At 34.8% G+C, this 25,596-nt stretch overlaps 1 protein-coding gene across 5 annotated transcripts in view; it reads right to left on the bottom strand.

Moving 5' to 3' along the window:
* Nucleotides 1–25,596, bottom strand: part of CTNNA3 (catenin alpha 3) — a 1,442,547-nt gene that overhangs the window by 487,604 nt on the left and 929,347 nt on the right. The gene's annotated exons all lie outside the window — the stretch shown is intronic.

Below are 25,596 nucleotides of genomic sequence, written 5' to 3' on the forward strand. Positions count from 1 at the left end.
GTCACAAGTTTATTTATATGTTTTACACAAAAATCAACTAAGAAGTGTGACCTTGGGTAACAGGCCACCTAGAGTAGTATCTTCCCAAACTCTTTCTTAAGAGAGATAGAAGCAATGGAGTAGAAATAAAACAAATTATCCTATCAAACATACTGATTTTTGAAAGATTAGAAGGTTAAAAAACAGGAAATGTAACAACTCCTATGTACAGAAGGGAGGAAAAGGTGACAGGATTAAGAAATACAAACCAAAAGGAAAAATAAACAAACTAAAAAGTTTTTGCACACCAAAGGAAACCACCAAGAAAACAAAAAGACAACCAACTGAATGGGATAAGATATTCATCAGGGATACATCTAATCAGAGATTAATATCCAAAATTTATGAAGAACTCATAGCACTCAACACCAAAAAACAAACAATCCAATTAAAAAATGGGCAGAGGACCTGAATAGGTATTTGTCCAATAGATACAGATGGCCAATAGATATATGAAAAGATGCTCAACATCGTTAATCATCAAAGAAATGTAAATTAAAACCACAATGAGGTATCATCTCACAACTGTCAGAATGGCTATCATCAATAAATCAACAAGTATCAAGTATTGGCAAGGATGTGGAATAAAGGGAACCCTTGTGTACCATGGTGGGATTGCAAATTGGTACAGACACTATGGAAAACACTATGAAGTTTCCTCAAAAAATTAAAAACAGAACTACCATATGAGCCAGTTAATTCAACTTTTGTGTATTTATTTGAAAAAATCCTAAATACTAATTCAGAAAGACATACAAGGTCTGACAATTGAGTTTGAGGACTTGTTGCAACTATGTTGCTAACCTTTTTTGATATCAAAAGGATTATTCATTATGAATTTGTGCCAACTGGAGAAACAGTTAACCAAGTTTACTATTTGGAAGTGTTGGAAAGACTGTGAAAAAGTTGGATGACCTGAACTTAGACGACCATGGCTCTTGCATCACGACAAGGCACCAGCTCACTTGGCACTGTCTATGAGGGAGTTTTGAGCCAGTAAACAAATTACTGTATTGGAACACCCTCCCTACTCACCTGATCTGGCCCCCAGTGACTTCTTTGTTTACTAAAAGGTAAAGGAATTATTGAAAGGAAGGCATTTTGATGATATTCAGGACATCAAGGGTAATATGACAACAGCTCTGATGGTCATTCCAGAAAAAGTTCAAAGTTGCTTTGAAGGGTGGACTAGATGCTGGCATAGATGCATAGCTTCCCAAAGGGAGTACTTTGAAGGTGACCATAGTGATATTCAGCAATTATGTACGTAGCACTTTTTCTAGGATGGGTTCGTGAACTTAATTTTCTGAGCTTGTGTTCACCCATCTCCTCACTGCAGCACTTTACAATAGCCAAGATATAGGAGCAACCTAAGTGCCCATCAATAGATGACTGGATAAAGAAAATGTAGTAGATATATACAATGGAATATTACTAAGCCCTAAAAAATGAAATCTTACCATTTATGACATGGATTGACCCAGAGGATATTATGCTGTGAAATAAGTCAGACAGAGAAGGACAAATACCATATGATTACATGTTGACCCTGAAGAGCAATATTAAATGAATAAACAAAATAGAAACGAATCCACAGGTACAGAGAAAAAACTGATGGTTACCAGAAGGGAGAGGGATTGGTGGTGGGGGTGAAAAAGGTGAAAGGATGAAGAAATACAAATTCGTAGTTACAAAATAGTTATGGGGATGTAAAGTACAGAATAGGGAATATAGTCAATAATTATTGTAATAATTTTGTATAGTGCCAGGTGAGTACTAGACTTATGCAGGGATTACTTCCTAAATTATACAAATGTCTAACCACTATGCTGTACATCTGAAACTAATATAAAATAATATTGAATGCAAACTATAATTGAAAAATGTTTAAAAATATGTATCATTTGATTTTATTCCCTTTATTTTCTATATCATTTTTACGTTCTCCTTTAGTTAAGCGAACACTTAGCTAGGCCATATATGTCATATGTCATATATGTAATAATAAAAACCTTTCACTAAAGTCCTATGGAAACAGTTTTTGGTATCACCATATCTATCATGAAAATCATGGTAATATCAAAATACCATTTTTTTTTTAATTCCATAAAATAATCTGGTGGGTTAGTAGATTTCATAAGGAAATTATTTAACTATCTAGTATTAAATATACATATATATGTATATTTTAAAATGGAATATGTACATAAACTACAACAATTAATTGACTTCCAATGTCATTAAATGTCATACACATTATTTGACTCCCGTAATAATTAAGAAACAAAAGTACAAATATTACTGTATGGTCCATATCAAAATTAAATTAAATAAGCCATTGGACAAATCAGAAGATTGCTACAAAATTTTGGTGGTAACCAATTGGCAAAGAAACAATGTTGGAAAACAAGGCTGGATCATTGAAGCATGCCTGCCATTTATGTCTTCAATGTTAAGGACCAAAGAGGGACTGGTCTTAGTGCTCCTCTATTTCCCTGAAACAAAAATTCGCTTTAGTTTACAGTGAATAAAATATGTAGGGAATAGTTAATGAGTTTTATGGAGATACTATTGGATACAAGGCACTATGCTAAGTGGTTTGGAAACATAGATGAGTAATAGCTGTATCAGTTTGTTAGGGCTACCATAAGACAATATCACAGATGAAGTGGCTTAAAGAGAAATTTAATTCTGGAGGCTAGAAGTCCAAGATCAAGTTGTTGCCAGGGTTGGTTTTTTCTAAAGCCTCTCTCCTTGGGTTGCAGATAGCTGTTTTCTCCCTGTGTGTTCACATGTTTTCCTCCCTCTGTACATGCCTGTGCCCTAATTCCCTCTTCTTATAAGGACACCATTCATACTGGATTGGGGTTCATCTCAATGACATAATTTTACCTTATTTACCTCTTTACAGACCCTATCTCCATATACAATCACATTCTGAGGCATTGGGAGTGAGAGCTTCAATACATGAATGGGGGGAGGGCACAGTTCACCCAAGAACAATAGCATTCCTGCCCTCTATAACTTTCAAAATAATAGATTACAAACATATGTAAAAGTAATGATAATGTAATGCAGAAAGTGATAAAAGTTATAGTGCAATTTCAAAATTATGAGGGTTATAGAAAGGTTTTAAGGAGAAAGAAAGGTTTAAAGGAAAAAGCGATTTTCTAGAATAGGATTTCAGCAAGTAGAGATGAATATGGTGGGAAAGGCAGGAAAAGCCATGATTGGAGCAAATACTGTGTAGGGCTAATCTTTCTTTTAATAGCCAAACCTTACTTTGACTGACATAGGATATTATGTATTTAAGATGATAAAGGTCATTTGATTGCTGATAGCAAAGCAGCAATACAAAATCATAATTTCTTTAGCTTTCTATGTAAAATATATCACAGGCATATGGAAGACAAATTACCCAATTTTCCACCACTTTCCAACATATTATTTGCACTTTGGACATATTTAAAAAGAAATAAAATTGGGAAATAATTATAATTTACCAATTGTAAACCAAAAGAAGATATGGATATTCAAAGTCCAATAACAATTGGATTATCCTCGTAGAAAATCTATTATCAATAGCTTTTAGTTCTGAGGGTCACTTAAATTTATGTGAGTCAACAGCATTTTAAATTCTTTCCTGTAATAAGGTGTCACTAAGTTAAAAAAAAGAAAAGAGATTTGTTATATTTTATTACCAGTGATTGCAATTTATATTTAGCTGCCAAACACATTATCAGTCCTGTTTGCTAAATAAGTAATATTTCTGACAACAAAATCTCAATTTAATTTATTTAAAAAGCATAAGAGAATAATAGGTAACCTACGCAAAATACTCCTTTATATTTTTAGAGGGAAAAAATGCTGAACTTTCAATGGAATTATAATAAACATGTGCTTCCTTATAGCTGCTTACATATGTCACTGGCTGATAAGCTGAATTTTCACTTACTACTTAAAATTATGACAATTCAAAAGCACTCAGCCAGGTTACATTAAAAATGTGGCAAAACTTGGGGTGGCTGCTTATCTGAGTTGGTTAGAGTGTGGTCTTAATAACACCCAGTTCGATCCCCACATGAGCCACCGTGAGCTGCATCCTCCTTAAAAAAAAAAAAAAAAAGTGTGGCAAAACTACAGGATATTTACCTTGTTCACAGATATTTTTTCCAAAGACACATTAAAGCTTTCTATTCACTGTCATGACAATCATTTAGTTTTGTGTCATAAAATGTTTGAAAGACATAAATCCCACATTTTACATCACTTATTAGTGCCTAATTAAGCAGGAAAATATTAAGTTCAGTGATTTCAAAATAAAATAAAAAAACATTCGATTTTACATAAGGAAATAAAGATCTTGGCACATAAACCTTTTAGCACTGTAGGAAATAAACTTCACCTTTTACATTGGTGAAAGGTATAGAGTGATCATTTTGTGCAATTATACATCTAGATGAAGATTAATTTGCAAATAGTACTATACCAACAAGAAAATCACTTCCTATAGCTATGCTTAATTTTTGCAGTTGCCTAGAATAGTTATGCTACATAAACACTCTGGCTTTGCTCTAAATCCTGTGTTGGGTGGCCCTAAAATGTAAACAGGGTAAATTCTGTCCTTCATCACTTGGAGGTTACTCCAGTCAAATGAGAGTTTATTAAGTACAATGGAGTCTAGCTCAAAGAGATATTTATTTTGATCATACATGTCTGCATGGACGATGAAGGATTTATAGAAGGAACTTGAACTTTTGTTAATTATTTGACTCAAAAACTGACCGAGTAAAACATTGAAAGTTGGGCTTAAGAATTAGGTATATCTATCTCCCTGATTCAAGAAAGGCCCAGATAAAATAACTCAATCATTGTCTAAACATAACTTTCATATTTTGATATTTTAAAAAAAATAGGCAGAAACAAATTTGAGAAGGAAAATAATTTTTAACAGGAGATAATGAACTGACTAGAGGATATCTAAAAGTAAAATTATTATCTATTGTATTAGAGAATTTAAGCAATCCAGAAATTCTCTGTGACAGGATGCTATATATTAAAAGCTATTATACTAGCTAAATTAATTATAAGTTGAGCAACAATGAGAAAATATCTATGGAACTCTTAGAGTTCTTAGAATAAATGGTTACACACATATTAATACTAGCATTTCTTAAGACAAACAGATTAAAAAGCCATACAACAAAGTAAGCACACATATTCAATGGAATAGCTATTACTACCATATAAAGATTGATGCAGAAAAATTATAAATTCATTTATTTAAATGGTGATGGTATAAATACAGAGGGTGCCAAAAAAATGTATACACATTTTAAGAAAGAAAAAACCTGCATTAAAATTGTAATAGTCAATATGTACCAATAACAAAAGATGAATGCAAGTCAAGACTGACTTCTGCAATTACAAGAGGTGCTCAAAGTGGTTACCATCAGCGTAATTTTAAAACAGTTTTTTCCTTTCTTAAAATGTTTGGCACCTTCTATAAATATTATGCTTTGATAAAGTACTTTTACTTAACACAGCCACCACACACTTTCTTTGCTAATTATGATAGGCAGAAGCTAATAAAACTGTAACTGATCTATAATTTTAGAATAAGTTCCCATTGTTCCTTAGCAGGTTTTTATACTTTGAATATAATGTTGCCTTAAAATGCAATGGTCATAGAAAACTTAGAGAATTTAAAATAACTAGAACTCATAACCTAGTTCACAAAAAAAGAATAGAGTCACAAGGTTGACTATTGCTGCCTCCATGAAATTTCCTGTGTAGTTAGGTGAAAGAGATTTATATGCAATTATTATGGAAACACAAAGCACATAAATCACCATCAAGATGGTGTATGCAAAATTGCAAGAAGACATTAAATGACACCATGGGAATTTAAATATTTCTATAATATATTGAATTATTTAGATACATAACAAAGCACATGATTTTAATTCCTTCCAAGACCATTTTGTGCATATAGTATTAGAACTGTAATCAAAATACCAAATTTCATCTGCATTTGAAAGTTTCTTAAATTGACTAAATTGAAAGGATTATGGGAAATTGTGTGGTAATTGGTCTGGAAACAATGGAGTATTTTAAAATACATAGTTTACAATTAAGTGTTAACTTCTTGGTAGTGTCAAGAATATCCATTGTTTTTCTTTTTGGTTTAGATTTTTAATAGTCATATTCTAAAATTATAATTTATTTATTTGTTTTATTATATAAGTTTCAGGTGTAAATCATTATTATTCTATATCTATATACACTACAGAGTGATAAGCCCAAAAGTGTAGTTACTAGCTATCACCATAAAATTGACCCTCTTCACCACTTTTACCCAACCCCCTTCCCCTCTGGTAACTACTGATCTTTTTCTGTATCTGAGTTTATTTTTGTTTTGTTTTGTTTGTTGTTATTTTTATATTATACATATGAGTAAAATCATATGGTATTTGTTTTTCACTTTCTAACTTATTTCACTTACATTATACCTTCAAGATCCATCCATGTTATTATAATTGGCAATATTTCATTCTTTTTATGGCTGAGTAGTATTCCACTTTACATATACCAGGCCTGAAAATTAAGTTCGTGAACTTGTTGTAAAGATGTTGCTAACCTTTTGATATCAAAGGGATTATTCATTATGCATTTGTACCAAATGGACAAACAACTAACTAAGTTTACTATTTGGAAGTGCTAAAAAGGCTGAATGAAAAACTTAGATGAAAATGACCTGAACTTTTGGTCAACAATTTATGGCTCTTGCATCACAACAATGCAACAATGCACCAGCTCACACAACACTATCTATGAGGGAGGTTTTAGCCAGTGAACAAATAACTGTATTGGCACACCCTCCCTACTCACCTGATCTGACCCCCAATGACTCATTTCTCTACCTGAAGATAAAGGAAATATTGAAAGGGAGACAGTTTGATGACATTCAGGAAGGACATCAAGGGTAATACAACAACAGCTCTGATGGCCATTTCAGAGAAGAGTTTTAAAATTTTTTTGATGGGTAGATTAGGTGCTGGCATAGATGCATAGCTTCCCAAGGGGAGCACTTCAAAGGTGACAATAGTGATATTCAGCAATGAGGTATGTAGCACTTTTTCTAGGATGAGTTCATGAATGTAATGGTCAGACCTCGTATTTATATTTTTCAGTGAGATTTTTCCTTTCATGTGTTATTATTAACCAGTGACTTTTCTTTTCAGCTTAGAAAAGTTCCTTTACCATTTCCTGTAAGGCCAGTTTAGTGGCGATGAAATCCTTTAGCTTTTGCTTATCTGGGAAACTCTTAATTTCTCCTTCAATTCTGAATTATACCCTTGAGGAGTAGAAAATTCTTGGTTATAAATGTTTTCCTTTCAGCATTTTGAACATGTCATGACTCTTCCTCTGGCAAGTTTCTCTTGAAAAATCTGCTGATAGCCTTCTGGGGTTTCCTTTTATGTAATAAGCTGTTTGGTTTTTTTTTTTTTCTCTTGTTGCTTTTAAGATTCTCTCTTCATCCTTATAATTTACCATTTAATTATCATGTGTCTTGGTGTGATTTTCTTTGGGTTCATCTTATCTGAAACTCTCTGGGCTTCCTGAAACTGGATGTATGTTTTCTTTTCCAGATCAGGGAAGTTTCCAGCCATTATTTCTTCAATAATTTTCCTGGTTCTCTCTCTCTCTCTCTCTCTCTCTCTCTCTCTCTCTCTCTCTCTCTCATTCTCTTTCTCTCTCTCTTCTTTCTGGGACCTCTGTGATGTGAAGATTATTACAAGTATACCTGATATTGTCCCAGAGGTCCCTCAAAGTATCCTCCTTTTTTAAATTTATTTTCTTCAATTTGCTTCTTTGTCTGGGTGTGTTCCATTGCTTTATCTTCCATCATGCTGATTTGTACTTTTATACCTAGCTTGCTGTTAAACCCCTTTAGTGTATTATTTTTTCACTTCAGTTATAACTTTTTTTTTTTTTGTACTTTTGAATATTTTCTCTCTTTGTTGAAGTTCTCATTGTGTCCACCCATTCTCCCAATTTTGGTGAGTATCTTTATGACCATTACTTTGAACTTTTTATTAGGTAGGTTGCTTATTTCCATTTCATTAAGGTCTTTTTCTGGGGATTTGTTTTGTTCTTTAGTTTGGATCAGTCTTCTGTTTCCTCATTTGCCTGACTCTCTGTTTTTGTCTATAGTTGTTAGGCAAAGATCTACCTCTCCCAGTCCTGAAGGAATGATCTTGTATAGGAGATGATCTGTGCTCAGAAATGCAATCTGCTCAGAAATGCAATCTGCCCTGGACATCAGATTCAGGCACTAAAGCCACATCCCTTGTGTGGTCTTTGCACACCCCATGGCCTTGGCAAGGCCATAGCTGTGGTGTGAGACGGGTGGGGCATGGGGTGCTTGCATAGCCTGGTTGTGGCTCAGCTGCTGTGTGGAATAGCTGGTCACAGGGCATTCACCCAGCCTGGCTGTAGTATGGGGTAGGCAGAGCACACCCACTGGTGCTAGAAGGCTAGAGGAAGAGCACCAAAAATGGCACCCGACAGCTCTTTCACTAGCAAGTTAAAATAAGATTACAACTGTGGCACACACCAGTGCTTCCAGCCCCAGAGAAAGTCCCAGCAGGTTCCTACCTCTCTGGCATCTGCTTTAAATTTAGTAACTGAGTATCTCCCATTTACGATCTAGGTATTTTTTCAAACTGTTGCTTTTGTGCTGGATCTTAGAGCAAGTGAGTCTGCCAGTGAGCCTTTTAAAAGTGGATTCTCTGTTTACTACAGTTCTATGGTTATCCTCAACTTAATCCCCATTGGTTTTCAAATGCAAACACTTTGGAGGTGTCATCTTGCAATGCTGGATACAAGGGTTGGGGTGTCCCATGGTGGGCACAATCCCTTCCCTCCTTGAGGAAATGTTCTGGATTTTTTTGGATCCCTCCTGGTTGTGGGCCACTGTTTCTGGTGTGGGGTGCTGGACAAGACTGTCTCTGCCTCTCCTATCCATCTCGATGTGTCTCTTTTACATTTTTTTGTAGAGGCCCAATTCATCTAGCTCTCAGGTCCTTGTCAGAGTAAAATAAATTCATATGTAGTTCTAAATGTGTTGTATCCATGGGAGGAGGTGATTTCAGTATCTTCCTCTGCTGCCATCTTGAAACTGACCTCTCCCCAAATTATTGTTTAATAGGTACTGCACTTTTATTATGAAAACCTGAAATCTCAAAGCAACTGATTCCCTACAAGGAAATCTATAATATAGAGAGAAAAAAGGCACTTGTAAAATTATCCATAAATGGATGTAAACTGTTAACTTATTTGTAAATTCCTGCTAATTACACATTTTAAAAATTGTTATGGAGAACCAGATTGAAATTTGATTATTGTACATATTTAATTATTATAGAGCTGAATTAAATTATAGTGAACATAAATTATGCTTTGAATCTTCTTTGAATTAAATCTTTTAAGTCCTTCTATTAAGTTACTAAATGCCAATTTATGAAAGAGTGATTAGAAGTTCAAGTAACAATAAAACAAGATGAGGTTTCAAAGACTGGCTATCACATAATTCCTGTGCTGATAAAGATAGTGTTGCAGTCTTTCCTAACATAAACTATTTTGCCACACTGTAATTGGCATCTGAGGGCTTATTTCCTCCATTAGATGATAGATCCCTTGTGAATAAATCCAATGTGTCTTATTCACCATTGTAGCTCTGGAATGAATAGAAATCGTTCAATAAACATTTGTTGATAGACAGAATAAATGGTTAACTGTTAATACCAAAGTGTTCATGTGTGCTTGATTTAAGAACACTCATTCCTTCATTACTTGCTATAGAGACAGTAGCGCAGAGTACCATTTAATTCTTATTGTCATGTCCCTGTGGGAAACTTTTTAGCTTTAGGCTTGAGTTTTCATATACCCAAAGTGAGAAGAGCCTATTGCCTGAGGCAGGCTCTGATTATTTTGATGCCCTATATCTCCTAATCCAATAGAAGGAAAATGTCTGTCATGCAGATATGCTCATCAGGAGGCAAGGGCTTCCATCAAAATCCTTGGTAAAGGGAAAATTGCAAAACCCTAGGGAAGATCATACGGGTGACTTCAATTATACACATAATAACAAGTATGACAAAAGTTAAGGTTTGGTAAACCTTCATGGTAAAATTAAATTGTTTATTATTCTATACAGTAGTCTTTTACGGATGCTTGAAATAATTTACAATTAAAAATATGTATATTAAAAAAAAGAAAAAAACACCTAGCCATTCTTTCCCCACCCTCACCCATAAAACAAGGGTTAAGAATGGCATAAAATCTCACAAAATATTATTTCATCAGAGTCTGATTCTGGGTGATAAATTTTCAGTATTTTTCACCTTCATAAAACATTTTCTTAAAATGTATTACTAAGATTCCCAATCAAATTTAAGAATACTGGATAATCAGCATTACTTGGTGAGTTTTAGGTGCTGATAGTTTGGCCTGGGAAGATCACTCTGTTACCCCAAGCACACAATTAATCACACTGCTTGTCTTTGCATCTTGAGATTTACTTCTCCTGTTCATTGTAATTCTTTTATTATACAAGTTTAAGAAACGTAAAACTCATAACAATAATATATAGAAAAAATATTTCAAAAATCATTAATGCTATTTTTATCAGATTTTGTTCTAATATTATTTTTAAAGAATAAAGCATCATAAATAAAATTTAAGTACCAAATGTAGTCTTTCTCAGTCTCATCCAACTCCTCCCCTCTCCAGAGCTAACCACCCTAATGTATTTGTTATGTATGCCATTTATGGCAATCTACTGTTTATATTGCTCAAAAACTTGCTAAGTTACTCAACATTACTTTTTCAAATCTGTCTTATTAACATGTGAAACAAATTTATTTGTTTTAACTATTATGTTTGCTGTGATTTATTCATTCTCATACTTATGGGTATTTATAATACTTCTATCTGTTCCATTTCATATGACCTAGATACTCTTCCAAGTATTTTAAATACATTATTTTACTTAATTCTTTTAAGCATGCAATAATGACTTTAAGAAGGAAGGGAGTTTTGTCTCATCTAGTTTGGTCTGTTCAACCAACTGCTCTACCTCCAGGATTTAAAAGTCCTATCACCTAGTAAGTGCTGGGTAAATATTCGTTAAATAAAGGATTAAATGGGTCTTAGCCCTTTGAGGCTGTCTAACAAAATACCACAGACTGGGTAGCTTATAAACCACAGAAATTTATTTTTCACTGTTCTGGAGTCGGGAAAGTCCAAGATCAAGGCACCAGCACTGTTGTATTCTGGTGAGGGCCCTCTTCCTGGTTCATATTGAGTGCCTTCTCACTGTGTCCTTATATGGTGGAAGGTGCTAGGGAGTTCTTTGGGCTCTCTAAGAACACGAATACCATTCATAAGCACTTCACTCTCATGACCTAAGCACCTCCCAAAGGCCCCACTTTCTAATACTTTCACATTAGACATTGAGATTTCAAAATATGAACTAATGGAGTGGGGCAAGTTATTAACATTTTAGAGGAGGGTATTTAGTGAGTCAATGGTTAATTTATTTCCTAAAGATCATAGAACTGGTAGGAAAGGGCAGAATTTAGAATATTAAGTGTAGTTAATACCCTCCAAACAGACCCTTTTCTTTCTGTGCTTCCTATAGATGCTAGAGAGATAATCCACTATCTTGATTCTAATCCATAAGAGTTCCTTTAGTGGTGACATTTTAATAAGAATGATATGTACTCTTGTGAGAATGTAATTCTTAAGCTGCATTTCTCACATACATAAATTGCTTACAGCATAAACTCTGGAGCTCCTCTGTAAGCGGAGGTTCCTACTGGTTTGTTAAAAGTCCCCAGGGTGCTATCAAAATCCCTAAATATATGCCAACACAAATTTGCAAACTCAGATACATGACTTCATGTTTTCAGATCTTGTATCTGCACCCACCTGAGTAGCAGGAAGCATGCTTTTTTCTAGGTTCCAGAAGGACCTTTGGACAGCATGTAGATAGGGATCATCCTGCTTTTCCTGCCTAAAAACTGTCATCTCTAACTGAAGTCTTTGGTCTTTCAGAATGCTCAGGGGCACATCTCGGACTCAGTAATAGGTGGGAGACTATTGTATGGCAAGGATGATTTTTCTTTCTAATCCCTCATTTAGTCTATAAAATGTCCTAAGGATTCACCATGCTAAGCATTTTTATTCATACAAATTATACTAATTAAATGCATGTCCTTAGAGTTAACACATTGCCCCAAATTAATTAAACACAAATGAAATTATGAGATTCACTTTGATTCTGCTTTTGTTGAAAGTTTCTCTCAATACATCTGGCTATAGCAAATACTATGATTATTAATACTGTACATATAATCATTGAGACAATTTAAAACATTTTCTTATTAAAGGTCTATTTTATCATTCACCGCCTTCACATGTACATAACTAGTACATCTGCAAAATTTAGGAAATATTGATTATCTTTTTATACAAGTCTATAATGCAAACTCCTAGAGCTATTTATTTTATCAATAAGGTGACTGATGATTACTTGAGCTCTACCTTAAAGTTCTGGTAAAAACTTTCAAAGCTGACTGTTACTGATAAAGTCAATAAAAGACTTATAATTATGGCTTTTCCCAAGATCCAATCCATAATATTCAAACACTATTCCTGTAGCGTACCTATTGTTCATTCAAATGAGAGCATCTTGAGTGAACTTGCCTCTTACTACATGGAATGCTGCGTGATAAATTCCAGTTCACATGCCCAAACTACTCTTCAGTCATGTAAGTACAGGCAGTAATTCAAAACATAATTACCAATAGAGCAACAATGGATTGCTTTCGGGGAGCCTATTCAATCATTTTTGAATGCACACTTTCTCCCTGTCTTTCCATGACTTATGTTAAAGCTGTGTGTATAATTTCTCTGCAGTCTCCACAATGATCACTGAGCCATATACCACTGCATTAAAATGTAAATATAATCACAGAGGACTGAGAGGAAAAAAAACTTACAACCACAAGACTGTCTCTTGATTTAGCCAATGGCACAAAAGATCCTGCTGCAAATCATTACTCTATCTTAATGAAGAGCTTCTTTTCTTGGTAAATGGGCACCTGGGTTATTCAGCCTGAGTTAGATTTAAGTCACTGAACTGGCTCTCACCTCATCTTCCAATGGTTACAATCTTGGATGTGTCAGTCTTATGTTTCAGTATTTTGGAAGTGGGGTGGAGAAAGTGAGGGAACACCTGCTTTATATTGGGTTTATTTTATTTTCACTTCCAAGAGCAATTAAAGCATTATTTAGTGCTACTCTACCTACTTCTGTAAGGATGTTTTCAGTATTTGGAGTTAGTGTGCTGAAAAGCTGATGTAGTCTATGATCCTGCTATTTATAATTTTAGATTATTTACAATTTCCTACAAATGTTCAAGGCTTCATATAATGACACCTGTCGACTTTAGAGCCCAGTACTAATCCCTCTGTTCCTGTAATACTGGCCAACTAGCTGTCCCTCAAACACACCATGCACTTTCACATGCTTTTATCTTTTGGGGGGATGTCATTTCAATTTCTTCAAGGTTCAATTTAATAATTCAGTTCAATTGCTATATCCCTAAAAATGCTTCCCTCAATGTGGTGACACTCCAGCAGCATTCATTGAACAGCATTTTGTTTATATGACTATTATAATCTTTTGGAATCTGATTTATATATACTAGACCATGAATTCTCTGAAAGCAAACACTGTGCCTTTTCTTTCTTTACATCCTACTTCATTTCCTATAATATTGCTTTGCACATAGGTGATATTTAATACCTTTTATCAAAATTCATTTTTGTAGCACATGTTTTAAAATCTCAATTTTCAAAAAATGTATTTATATTGAAACACTTCTTGCCTTAATGCCTTTAGTCAGCTAAAACATCAGATAGGTATGTTGAAGAGATATGTAAGTAAATGTATGATAACAGATAATTAGTTATAATTATATAATTTTATATGTACTATATTGGTCACCATTTATCCCAACAGCTATTCCATCAATATTTTATTGTGATTTAATAGTGCTTAGTTTGTGTGTAATTAATTTACAATTTTTATCTTGCTAGTATTATTATGTGTTTATTTGGTATCAAGTTATGGAAACATTGGAAATCTCTTTTCATTTTCCTTTGTCATATGATTCAGATAACTTTGTAGAAGCCAACGATCATGTTCATGACTATGTCACTAATAGAGGCCTTTGTCAATGCATTTTTGATGGCAAAGTTATCTTTGGGTCACTAAGTCAAGGTCACAGAAAATTATGACAATTAATGATTCAAGTTATTTTTCATAATTTGAAGATTTTAAAAAATATTGATTCCGTGTCCAAACACATTTAATGAAAGCATAGTACATAACCTCCCAAATTAATTTTGCATATGTATTGAGAGCCTTTAAGAAAAACTCTGGAAGCAGAAGGTTCAATTAGAAAGATAATATGGCAATTCAACTAAGGGATAATGGTTTGAACTAGAGTAACAGCAATGGATATAGAGGAAAGTGGACATGATAAAGAGAAATTTAGAATATGGAACAAAGAAGATCTGCAAGCATCCTTCAATAATATAATTCACTTAGAGTCAATATGACATTATCATTAAAATGTAAATATACTTTACAATAAGGGAACAGCAGTGCTGATTCTAATAAAAAAATAGTCAATCTCTCTTTTCGAAAATTCCAAAACAGGTCAGTGGCTTTCTCCATTCCTCATGTGGTCTCCTTTCTCCAATAATCCCTATTGTCACAGCTCTCATGCAGCTTACTTCTTCCAATAACTTTTACTAATTATTCAATCTCCAATACCTTTCATAGGGTTTCTCACTTAAAATTATTCAATAAATATTTACTGAAGAAAGGAAGGGATAAGTGAAAGAAAGCTCAAATTTTTCAAACTCTTGTATTTAATCAGTTCTTAGTAGTTGTTCAATAGTTCTTATGGTCAAAATCATCCCCTCTTCTATCAAAGTTTACTTCTAAATTCAGTTCCTTGAGATTATTATTCACTATGAATGAATTAATGCAACATTTCAGAAAGCTGATTCATGTGTTATTATGTTTCCTCTTCCAAATATGCATTTTAAACAGAGATCTTAAATGTTTCATACTCCCACATGGATAACTAATACTGGGTATTGCAGGTACTGTAGGCTGAAAAGACAGAGCTTCTCAAATCTCATCACAAAGGCACACCTTCTGTCTATACAGAAGACAGACCCTGATGTGTTCAGGGAATCTTCACACCAATGACTTTCTGACAGATGCTTAATTATATGTATTTTCAGAGAGTGATAAAAAGCATAGTGAATGATGTGGAGATAAGCCCTGTAGGCAGTGATGGAACAAAAAATTGGGGGCCAATGCTTTTTGAAGAAGTTTTCTCATTTGTTGTGAAAAGGCACTGACATAAATAAAATTAAACTAAAAAGAGCCTCTTTTAGACAAATGAATGTCAAAGAAATTAGTTTGCCAAATATCCCTTTGTTTTGGAAGTAGGTGTTTATTCAGTATTTCATTTTTACACATAAAATTGAAAAAATATATTAACTGGTGAGGGGGCTACAGTCCTTATGATTTTCAGAAAAGAACTGATTGTACTTATGTTTGGAGTTTTCTGTGTATTTCAGGAAACAAAATTACACAAAAATGATTTGTAAGAATTACATTTTGAATTTTGTGTTATGAGAAATTGGTGATTATATTATCATACAACTTTAGAATCATCAACGATATTTCTATGTTTAGAATTGTAATAGGTAAATAAAGACATCTGGTATTAAACATACCTTTGTTTCAAGAGCCACTAATCAATACTGGACAATCTAACCTCTCTGAAACATTTTAATAAGGCAAACAGTTTATCACTGTAATCTTGCCAATTACAATAAAATAATAGTTTAAAATCCAAGAATACCTTTTCTCTAATTTTAGGCTTTATTTTTTGTCTGTTTTAATGTGGAGAGCTGGTGTTCTGAGAATCCACAAATTTTCACAACTGACTCAAGAGAACGTGGGGATCTTTTCAGGACCACTCTTCTTTATCTTATTTTTTTTTAAAATGTTATAACTAAATGATAGAATAATCAACCCAGAGAACAATCTGAAGACTAGCTGAACAGAAGTCCTATAACTAAGGATATAAAGAAGAAGTCACCTCAAGACTGGTAGGAGCGGTGGACATGTGAAACTGGCTGGCCCCACACCCACGTGTGGTGGTTGAGAACCAGGAGGGATATCTTGACTGTGAAGGTCCCCACTAAGGAACGAGGGGCCTTAGCCCCACATAGGTCTTTCTAGCCTGGAGCACCAGTGCCAGGAAGAAGAGCCCCATCAACATTTGGCTGTGAAAAACATGGGGGAGTCTATCCATCTGGGTGATATGGAAGGCTGTGGGAAACTCAGGTGTCCTCTTAAAGGGCTCAGACATAGACTCACTCACTCTCAGGCACCCACCCTAGGCTCCAGCAGAGGGACGGCGACTCAGGAGATGCCAGACACATACAGGGAGAGACTAAGTTGTGTGGCTTCAAGGTGAGGGTGGGCGGGATAGTCATCATTGTCAGTGTATTGAGCCCTACTCCTGTGCAGCCTACACGCTGGCACCATCTTTCCTCAGTTCAGTCCTCTCCCCAAATGACCAGATCTGAATCTGTATTGGCCTGGTAAAATCCACTTGCTCTGTCCTGGTGATTACCTAAGACCCTACCTGACTAACTCACGCACTGTCACAGGTACTTCCAGCACTGGTCAGCCAACCCTACCTTGTGCACAGCAGAAGCCTCTTTCAGCAGCAAGCAGTTGCTGGAAGCACTTTTGGCATGGGGCAGCCAGCCCTGGCAGGCACTGTAGTCTTTCTTGGACAACGCTTGGGGGCCCATGGACATGATGCAGGTAGCAGCTTGCCTCAGTGTGCTCTGAGCTTTTTGCTGAGGGGCCCTAGGATCAGCACTGGTGCTACACCTGAATCTTCACTAGCCTTGTGAAGACTACTCACCCCATCGTGGTGACTCCCTGAAACCCTTTCTCATCCAGCTTGTGTACCTCATGAAGCTCTCTCAGCAGCTGAGCCTTGCAGGCAGCCAATAAGCAAGTGGCAGGCCTCAAGGTGCCCTGGGACTTTTGTAGAGCTGCCCCTGGCCCCGTACTGGCGGCAGCCAGCTTTGGTTCACATTGTGTCCTCTCCCACATGCTGTCAGGTCCAGAACATGCAGCGACCATGCACTTATAACTGTGTAGCTCCTACCAGGTAATCACAGACAGCAGCTGACCTTGGTCTGCATGGTAGCCCCTCTAAATAGAACCCAGAGCCAACATACCCAGAGGCTGGTTTCAGACCAATACAGAGCACTACCCAATTAGCTCTATAAGTGGTACACCCAAATGGGTGGTCTCAGCTGGCACCAGAGCCCACTGGGGTGAATCTTGATACATGGAGGCAGTCCCTGTACAGCAGCTATGGGAGTGGCCAGTGCTCACAGCCAATTAGCCTGAGGGTCAATCCCACCCACTAATGAGCCAACAGGAATCAAGGTTCAGCTACAACATGAGGGAACACACAACCCACACAAAGGATACTCCTGGAGCACCTCATGCAGGTGATCAAGGTGACTGCACCATTGGGCCCCACAAGACAGCTACTACCTAAGGAAATATGGCCAAAGCTGGGAGATATAGCAGATGTACCTAATACATAGAAACAAACACAGAGAGGCAGCCAAAATGAGGAAACAAATAAAGATGTACCAGATGAAAGAACAAAAGAAAACTCCAGAAGAAGAACAGAAGGAAAAGGAGTTAAGCAACCTGCTAGATACAAAGTTCAAAACATTGGTTATGAGGTTGCTCAAGGATTTTAGTGAGAACTTCAACAAAGAGATAGTGTTACCAAAATACCCAGGTTTGGCTGCTTGCTTCATGAAAGCCAAAGTCCGAGATACAAGGGTTGGTGGAAAGAAAAAGGTTCAGTCAAAATGTTGGCATCTAGGAAGATGACAGAGTTCTGTCTCAAAAGCCATCTTCGTGGTTCCTAAAACAGCCAGAAGGTTTCATAGGCATGTGAGAAGAGGAAGAACAAAGGAAAGGGGGAGTTAGCCAGCAATTCCTGGGTGATTCATGCATCATCTGGTGGAAAATTGTTAGGGAGCTGCAGCCTGGTTATTGGTTCTAGTGGTCTAAGGGCTAAAACAGTTCCTTTTAAGTCCATGTTCTGGTGATTAACCAGATCAATGAAGTATGCATGCAACCTTGGGAAAACAGAACAATTGAATCAGGGAGGAGGGAAAGGAAACAAAGAAAAAGAAAAAAAGAAAAATTAAACTAGATTGTTAAATTTTGTAAAATATATCATCAACCTTACAATAGTAGAATAAAAAAGGACACAGAAACCATAAAACAGAACCAGTCAGAAATTAAGAATATAATACTGAAATGAAGAGTACACTATGAGGACTCAGCAGAAGAATAGATTACTCAGAGGAGCAAATGAGTAATTTGGAAGACAAGGTAGTAGAAAACACCCAATCAGAACAGCAAAAAGAAAAAGAAAAAATAATTTAAAAATGAGGACAATTTAAGTCTCCTCTGGGGCAACATCAAGTGTACCAAAATTTGAATCATAGGATTACCAGAAGGAGAAACAAGAGATCAAGGGATTGAGAACCGAAGAAATAATGACTGAAAACTTCCCTAATCTGGTGAAGGAAGTAAACATACAAGTCCAGAGAGTACAGAGAGCCCCAAACAAGATGAACCCATAAAGGTCCATAGCAGGACACAGCATAATTAAAATGGCAAATGCTAAAGACAAATAGAGAATCCAAAAGCAGGAAGAAAAAGGCAGCAAGTTACTTACAAGGGAGCACCCATAAGACCGTCAGCAGATTTCTCAACAGAAACTTTGCAGGCAAGAAGAAACTGGCACGAAATGTTCAAAGTGATGAACAGCAAGGACTTACAAACAAGACTACTCTACCCAGCAAGGCTATCATTTAAAATTTCAGCACAGATAGCTTCCCAGAAAGGAAAAAGCTAAAGGAGTTCATCATCACCAAACCAGTATTACAAGCAATGTAAAAGGCACTTCTTTAAAAAGTAGAAGGGGGGTGGAATATATATATATGAATAATAAAATGTCAATAACTACATATAATCTATCAATAATCACTTTAAATATAAATGGATTGAATTCTCCAATCAAAAGACATAGGGTACCTGAATGGATAAGAAAAGAAGATCTATACATGTTACCTACAAGAGACCCACTTCAGATCAAAAGACATACACAGACAAAGTGAAAATATGGAAAAAGATATTTCATGAGAATGGAAACGAAAAAAAAAAGGTGATGCAGCAATACTTACATGAAACAAACAGACTCTAAAACAATGGCTATAATAAGAGTCAAGAAGGACATTAAATAATGATAAAGGAATGAATTTAAAAATAGAATACAACCCTTGTAAACATTTATGCACTCAACATAGGAGCATGTAAATTTATAAACTAAACATTGACTGACATAAAGGGAGAGATCCACAGTAATACAGACATACGGTAGTAGTGAGGGGACAACAATGGATAAATTTCCAAAAAGAAAATCAACAATGAAACAGTGGCCTTAAATGACACACTAGACCAGATGGATTTTTTTTAATATTTTTAGAGCATTTCATCCCTGCAAAAAACCAGAATATACATTTTTTTTGTTCAAGTGCACATGGAACATTTACCAAGATAGACCACATGTTAGGCCATAAAACAAGTCTCAATAAAGTTACAAGGATTGAAATCATATCAAGCATCTTCTCCAATCATAATGGTATAAAACTAGAAATCAATTACAAGGAAAAAAAATGCTGAAAAATATACAGAAACATAGAGGCTAAATGACATGCTACTAAACAATGAATGGGTTAACAATGAGATCAAGGAAGAAATCAAGATATACTTAGAGACAAATAAAAATGAAAACACAACAATCCAGAATCTATGGGACCCAGCAGAAGTAGTTCTAAGAGGAAAAATAATACCAACACTGGCCTACCTCAAGAAACTAGAAAAACCTCAAACAAATAATTTAACCCTATGCTTAAAGATACTAGAAAAAGAACCAAAAAAAGCACAAAGTGAGATGAAGGAAGGAAATAACAAAGATCAGAGCAGAAATAAATAAATTGAGTCTAAATGAAAAACTACAAAAGATAAGTGAAATCAAGAGCTGGTTCCTTGAAAAGACCAAAAAAAAAAAACAAAAAAAAACTGATAAAACTTTAATCAGATTCAAGAAAAAAAGAGAGAGGACCCAGTAAATTAAATCACAAATGAAAGAGAAGAAACTGACACTACAGAAGTACATAGGATATAAGAAAATATTATGAACAATTGTGTACCAACAAATTAAACAATCTGGAAGAAATGGATAAATTCCTAGCAATATATGGTGTTACAAAACTTAATCAAGAAGAAACAGACAATCTGAACAGACAGATTAGTACAAATAAAACCGAATCAATAGTCAAAGAAATTCCAACAACAACAAAAAAGTCCTATAACCGGATGGCTTCACAGGTGAATTTTACCAAATATTCAAAGAAGAATTAACATTTACCTTTCTCAAATGATTCCAAAAAAACTCAAAGAAGGGAAATCTCCCAAGCTCATTTTACAAGGCCACCATTGTCCTGATTCTAAAACTAGCCAAAGATATTACAGAAAAAGAAAACTACAGGCCAAAATCCCTGATGAACATAAATGTAAACATCCTCAACAAAATATTAGTAAATCAAATTCAGCAATACATTAAAAAGATTATACACCATAATAAAGTGGGATTTATTTCTGGGTTGCAATGCTGATTCAATATCCACAGGTCAATTAACGTAATACATCACACACACACACACACACACACACACACACACACACACAAAGATAAAAATCATATGATTGTATCCATAGATGCAAAAAAGGTATTTGACAAAATCCAGCATCAATTTATAATATGAACTCTCAGCAAAGCAGGAATAGAGGAAACATAGCATAATGAAGGCCATATATGACAAAATTACAGCTAGCATCATACTCAATGGTAAGAAGCTAAAAGTGTTTTCCTTTAAATAAGGAAAAAGACAAGGATGTCCACTTTCACTACTTTTATTCAACATTGTATTGAAAGTCTTAGCCATAGCAATCAGAATAGAAAAATAAATAAACAGCGTTCAGATAGGAAGGAAAAAAATAAAACTGTCATTATTTGTAGATGATAGTATACTACACAAGGTCTGACAATTAAGTTTGCAAACTCATCCTAGAAAAAAGTATTACATCCATCATTGCTGAATATCACTATGGTCACCTTTGAAGTACTCCCCTTGGGAAGCTATGCACTGATGCCAGTGCCTAGTCCACCCTTCAAAGCAATTTTGGAACTATTTTTTGGAATGGCCGTCAGAGCTGTCATCATGTTACCCTTGTTGTCCTGAATGTCATCAAAATGCCTTCCTTTCAATATTTCCTTTATCTTTGGGTAAAGAAAGAAGTCATTGGGGCCAGATCAGGTAAGCAAGGAGGGTGTTCCAATACAGTTATTTTTTTACTGGCTCAAAACCCCCTCCAGACAGTGCCATGTGAACTGGTGCATTTTTGTGATGCAAGAGCCATAAATTGTTGGCAAAATGTTCAGGTCATCTAACTTTTTCATGCATCCTTTTCAGCACTTCCAAATAGTAAACCTGGTTAACTGTTTGTCCAGTTGGTACAAATTCATAATGAATAATCCCTCTGATACTAAAAAAGGTTAGCAACATTATTGCAACAAGTTTGTGAACTTAATTACCTGACCTCATATATAGAAGGTGCCAAAAGAATGTCTACACATTTTAAGAAAGGAAAAAAACTGTATTAAAATTGTAATATTCAATATATACCCATAACGAAAGATGCATACAAGTCATGTTTGACTTCTGCAATTACAAGAGGTGCTCAAAGTGGTTACCATCATTGTCCAGACACTTCTGATTATGGTGAACTACTGCTTGAGCAACATTGACCAAAGTGTCCAATTGTGTCGCTGCACATACCATTTCAATTTCTTCCCGAAGTGCTGCCAGTGTAGCCAGTTTTCTATGGCACACCACATCCTTTAATGTTCCCCATAGGTAGAAGTCAAGGGGTGTTAAGTCAGGAGAACATTCTCAAATTTCATATATCACTTCAAAATGGTCTTACACACCTCCAACGACAACCGTGCTTCTGCCATTTTATTTGACTGTCCTGCCTGTCACATGGTGACACTAACATTTATTTGATCAAGGCCATCTTTTGCGTGAATGTCATACTATACCTTGCTACCATAATTCAAGTCAACTTCAAAAAGTACCATGTTTCCCTGAAAATAAGACCTAGTCAGACCATCAGCTTTAATGCATCTTTTGGAGCAAAAATTAATATAAGACCTGGTCTATGCAATATAAGACCAGATCTTATATTAATTTTTGCTCCAAAGGACAATTAGAGCTGATGGTCTGGCTAGGTCTTATTCTTAGAGAAACACGGTATTAGGTTGGTGCAAAAGTAATTGTGGTTTAAAAAATTAAAAGTAATTGTAAAAACCGCAAATACTTTTGCACCAACCTAATAATACATAGATAACATCTCTTAAAATATGTATACATTTTTTTGGCATCCCCAGTATAGAGAACTCTAATGATTCCACTAAAAAACTATTAGAACTGATAAATGAATTCAGTAGCAGAATACAAAATTAACATTGAAAAATGAGTTGCATATTTATATATCAATAACAAGGTGTCATAAAGAGAAATTAAGAAAACAACCCAATCCGCAAGTGCATCAGAAAATAATAAAATATGGAGGAATAAATTTAATCAAAGAGGTAAAAGACATGTACTGATAAAATTAAAAGACACTGAAGAAAAAAATTGAAGAAGATACAAATAAATGGAAACATATACCATGCTCATGGATAGGAAGAATTAATGTCATTAAAATATCCATACTACCCAAAGCAACATATAAATGCATTGCAATCCCTATCAAAATGCCAATGGAAGTTTTCACAGACTAGAACAAATAATCCTAAAATGTATATGGAACCACAAAAGGCCTCAAATAGCCAAAGAAATCTTAAGAAGAATAAAGTTGAAGGGATCATGCTACCTGATATCAAACTATACTACAAGGCTATAGTAATAAAAATACTGTGGTACTGGCATAAAAACAGACAAATAGATCACTGGAACAGAATAGAAAACCCAAATGGGAAGAGAATCCATGCTTATATGGTCATCTAATCTATGACAAAGGCGGCAAGAATACACCATGCAGTAAAGACAGTCTACTCAATGAATACTGTTGGGAAAACTGGACAGATAAATGCAAAAAAGAAAAAGAAAATGAAACAGAACTACCTTTTTAACACCATATACAAGGATAAATTCAAAATGGATTACAGACTTAAATGTAAGCCCCTAAACCATAAAATTCCTTAAGGAAAATATATGCCGTAAATTCTGATATTGCTCTTAATATTTTCTCATATATACTCTTATCTCTTTGAGCTAGGGAAACAAGAGAAAAAATCAACAAATGGGACTACATCAAACTAAAAAGTTGTTGCACAGCAGAGGAAACCACCAACAAAAGTCAACCTACTGAATGGGAGAACATATTCACCAATGATTCATCTAATAAGGGTTAATATCAAAATTTATAAAAAACTCATACAACTCAACACCAAAAAAACAAACAATTCAATTTCAAAATGGGCAGAGAACCTGAATACACAACTCTCCAGAAAAGGACACACACAGATGGCCAACAGATACTTAAAAGATACCCAATGTCACCAATCATCAGAGAAATGCAAATTAAAATAATGAGATATGACCTCACACCTATCAGAATCACTATCATCAATAAATCAACAAACAAGTGTTGACAAGAATTTGGAATAAAGGGAACTATCGTGCACTATTTGTGGGATTGCAAATTACTGCAGTCACTATGAAAAACACTTTGAAGTTTCCTTAAAATATTAAAAATAGAACTACCTTATAACCCAGCAATTCTACTTCTGGGTATTTATCTGAAGAAATCCAAAACACTAATTCAAAAAGATATATGCACCCCTATGCTTACTGCAGCACTTCACAATAGCCAAGATGGAAGCAACAGAAATGCCCATCAGTAGATGATTAGGTAAAGAAGAGGTGGTATATATATGCAATGGAATATTACTCGGCCCTAAAAAAGAATAAAATCTTACCATTTGCAACAACATGAATGGACCTAGAGCATATTATGTTAAGTGAAATAAGTCAGACTGAGAACAACAAATACCATATGATCTCATATGTGGAATCTAAAGAACAAAATCAGCAAACAAACAAAACAGAAACAGATTCACAGATACAGAGAACAAACTGATGGATGCCAGATGGGAGGCAGTATAGGGGGTGGGTGAAAAAAAGTGAAGGAATTAAGAAGTACAAATGGGTAGTCACAAAATATTAATGGGAATGTAAAATACAGCATAGAAAATATTCAGTAATATTGCAACAATGATAGTGTCAGATGGGTACTAGACTAATAGGGGGGATCACAGCATACTTTATACAAATGTCTAACCACTGTGCAGTACACCTGAAACAAATATAAAATAACATTGAATGTCAACTATAACTGAAAAACATATATATATATATATATATATATATATATATATATAAATTTTAAAAAGAAAAGAAAAATGTGCAATTTATTTTAAGGAAAGGCTTAATTTTTATGAGAATAAAAACGATTAAGTAGTATTTAGTTTTGTGCTGTTACAACAGTGTAATCAAAACCTGAGTCATGCATCTGAGGATATGGCTTTATGAGAGTGATTTCACAATCTTGTGGTATACCATCCTAATCTGTGATGAGAGAATCATTTGGGCTTAACATGGAACCTCAAGCTTCACTGTTACTGATGTAATTAGATGTTTAGACTTGTTTTTTTGATTATTTAAATCACCAGTATTTAAATACATATACTGGTGGTTGAAGTACACTTTCTATCTCAAATCAATAATGTTTTCCCATTAATACATATATTTTCTCCTGAGTGGAGAAAAATTTGTTTGGAAAAGAAGTGCAGGGAAATCAAGAGACATAAGTGTATTAAAGAAGGTAAAATGATAACTGATTTGAAAAGCCAAGAAATGCCTAAGATTGCAGCTATGATTTTCAATTATGCTTTGCTCAGGAATAAGAGTTCCTTTTAAAGAGATAGTGTAAATTGTTAAGATGTAAGTATTACAAGGCATGAGGCTCATTACTGGAGAACAGATTATACATAGTAGCACTTTGTAATAAAAATGTCTCATTAAATTGCATAAAATTAATTATAATCAGTATTATTCTTTTTCAGAAAATTGACTATAGCAAATG

Source organism: Rhinolophus sinicus, linkage group LG07 (genome assembly GCF_036562045.2).
Source record: "Rhinolophus sinicus isolate RSC01 linkage group LG07, ASM3656204v1, whole genome shotgun sequence".
Lineage (NCBI taxonomy): Eukaryota > Metazoa > Chordata > Mammalia > Chiroptera > Rhinolophidae > Rhinolophus > Rhinolophus sinicus.